Source organism: Mustela putorius, unplaced genomic scaffold (genome assembly GCF_011764305.1).
Source record: "Mustela putorius furo isolate JIRA1106 unplaced genomic scaffold, ASM1176430v1.1 tig00000421_pilon_pilon_pilon, whole genome shotgun sequence".
Lineage (NCBI taxonomy): Eukaryota > Metazoa > Chordata > Mammalia > Carnivora > Mustelidae > Mustela > Mustela putorius.
In genome coordinates this window covers 12,794,735-12,797,782 of record NW_025421375.1, presented here as the reverse complement: position 1 = coordinate 12,797,782, position 3,048 = coordinate 12,794,735, and the positions used below count along the sequence as shown (strand labels likewise).

At 42.4% G+C, this 3,048-nt stretch overlaps 1 pseudogene; it reads right to left on the bottom strand.

The window, feature by feature from the left end:
- Positions 1 to 752: 752 nt before the first annotated feature.
- LOC123392018 lies at positions 753 to 849 on the bottom strand (annotated as a pseudogene).
- Between the last annotated feature and the right edge of the window lie 2,199 nt (positions 850 to 3,048).

Below are 3,048 nucleotides of genomic sequence, written 5' to 3'. Positions count from 1 at the left end.
TGTGCTAAGTGCCTTACATATATTTTCTTCACGATTATTATCACCATTTTATACAAGAGGAAATTGAGCCACAATGAGGTTTAATAACTTGCCTGGAGCCACACAGCAGGGATGTGATTTTATCTGAAGGGCAGTAGGAAATCACTGAATGGTGTTACACAGGGGAGCCTCAGGATCGGGTTCACATTTTAGAAAGATTGTCCAGCTGCAGTGGGTTCCCAACTCAAAATCCACTCTGGTGGGAGGAAGCATGGACCTCCATCTCTGCCATTCTTATCAGCGTGACTCCATTGACTAAGGCAGTCAGCAGGAGGGACGACAATTGCTAAAGCACCGCAGAACAAGTTATTTTTAAAATACTTTCTTAGGGCGCCTGGGTGGCTCTGTTGTTAAGTGTCTGCCTTCGGCTCCAGTCATGATCCCAGGGTCCTGGGACTGAGTCCCACATCAGGCTCCCTGCTCTGCAGCTTCTCCCTTTCCCACTCCCCCTGCTTGTGTTCCCTCTCTGGCTGTCTCTCTGTGTCAAATAAATAAATAAAATCTTAGAAAAAATACTTAAAAAAAAAATTCAGGCTCCCGGGTGGCTCAGCTGATTAAGTGTCCGACTCTTGGTCTTGGCTCAGGTCTTGATCTTACTGTGTGAGATCAAGCCCTGCGCTGGGCTCCACACTGGACATGGAGCCTACTTAAAAAAAAAAAAAATTAAAATGCCTTCTAAAAAGATTAATAAACCTTATTATTTGTTTAGTTGAAAAAGTATGGAATGTTTCATGGATTTGCACAAGGGCCACGCTAATCTTCTCTGTATATTATTTCCAATTTTAGTATATGTGCTGCTGAAGAGAGCATAGAAAAGGTCATGTTTGGAAGGAGTAAGAATGGTATATGCAAGAAAAAAACATATTGTGGGCCTCCAGAGCATTAAGATTTGGGTAATAGCTTTAATAATAATATAATATAATAAACTGATGCCCCAGTGAGCTCTTGTACCTAATTCAAATAATGGATATGAAATCACATCAATATCTTGAGCATTTCAATTTACTTTTGACCATAAAACAGACAATTTGGTGGGTAAATTAAAAACAGAACCAAAAATCTTTGATTTTTTTTTTTTTTAAGTAGGCTCTACACCCAGTGTGGGACTTGAACTCAGGACCCTGTTAAAAGGCACATGCTCTACTGACTGAGCCAGCCAGGTGCCCCAAAGTCAAAAATCTTTCAAGCAGATTGCTTTAGGGGTCTGGAGTATTCCTCCCTCCTTGTTTACCAAGGTTGAATAAGAGTGATCACAATTTGCATTTCTCTTTGTCATGAATTGAAAGACATATAGACCAAGAGGGGAAAGAGCCCTTTCTAAGTGACAGTGACAGCTCTGACAGTTGTTCTCTGTGAGTTGTTTGGTGTCCATCAGAAGCCTCCGGAGACCTGGGCCTGACTGAAGAGGTCCCCAAGTCAAGATCCAGGGACTGTGATTAATATGAACACTCTTTAGTCTTTGTAGGATCCCTTCTGTTTCAGCAGAATTCAAAGGAAGGATTGCGGGTAATTTTGACACTTCATGAATTACGTCCTTTAACCTTCTCTATAGCCAATCCCCAGAACCCCGACTTGTTCTCTTTTTCCTTTCCTTTCTTCTTTCCCTTCCCTGCTGACTCCCCTTACAAGTCTTTTTCCTCTTTTAAAATAGCCTCTGCAGAAAATAACATGCTAGAAATGAGCTGACTGCCAATATGCATCAGAAGATTTATTGCAACCAAGAAAGGATGTTAGGAGACATTGCATATATTAATCTTTCCGTTTTGGTCTATAAAGACCCGAGTTTGGCTACTTTCACTTATATGCTTTTAAGGAGATAACGTTTGGTTGGAACAGGAGGTCTGGGAGGTGATAGGCAGAGACTTACAGCCTAAGTGCCCCGGAACACAGGTGGGCTCTGCGGCTGTGGCTTCTCGCATTCAGGCATCACGGGTGGCCGGCCAGCTGGGCAGAGGTTTTTGACGCAGCTCCTGACGCGGCTCCTTGCAAACCAACTGCCCAGCCCAGGGAAGTTGTCAGAAAAGATCCGTGCAGGTTTGGGGATGGGTTTTTTGAAGTTTTCCTGAAATAACCAATAATGAGTTGCAGGCTTTGATAGCTCTTTTTATAGATCTTGCAGCAGCTGGATCAAAATCTAATGAAGATGTTTGCATCTGACAATGGCAGGCCTGCACATTTCTATCCTATTTCTTGAGTGCGCAAATGCATTTCATTTGGGAACATGAAAGGCATATTTAGTGACAACTGATGGTTCTTTGTTTTTTAATTCCCAATAATGTCTTCAGTAAGTGCTTTTGTTAACATTTTTGCATTATACAATAGGTGACACAGGAAGATAATCGGTGTGCTGAAAGCAATTAAAGAGTTTATATCCAACTTGTTCTGCCTATTAAATGGATCCATTCGGCATAGAAGCACATTAACATCTTTACAGTGGAATGATTGTGGAAATAGGTTATTCACGGGGCCCGTGCGTCTTCCTCCTGCTGCAATAAGACGTATCTTCAAGATTGGAGAGAAGGAATGAGCCATTTTTCTCCCCTTGGAACTGTAAACAGAAGTAAAACTATTAATAGATGCTGTAGCTAATCCCAAGAAGCTGCAGCGGAGAGATTAAATAATGTCGTGAGGAGAGAAAGCCAGAAAGAAGGGAGGGGAGGGAGGAGGAGGAGGGAGCTCGTTCCCTGATTACCATGCTGCATTCGACAAGGACAGACTGAAGGACTCTGGCTGATCGCGGTGTTGACAGTTGGTCTAACAGGGGAATCCTGTTTTCAGCGAAGTAAATATCGCTTTACCTATTGCTTGAGAGCTGTTCTCGTGGGAAGATTTATGTTTTATTTTTTAAGTAGTAGTTAAGATGATTGGAGATAGGGTTTGGACGCCATGGAGATGCAGCTGAGCCTAAAGGGGCGAATGGAATTTGTGACCAAAAAGATGTGTTCTGTGTCTAAAAAACAAAACAAAACCCAGAGAAGTGTCCTTAGGGTCAGTTCACCCCATTTGTAT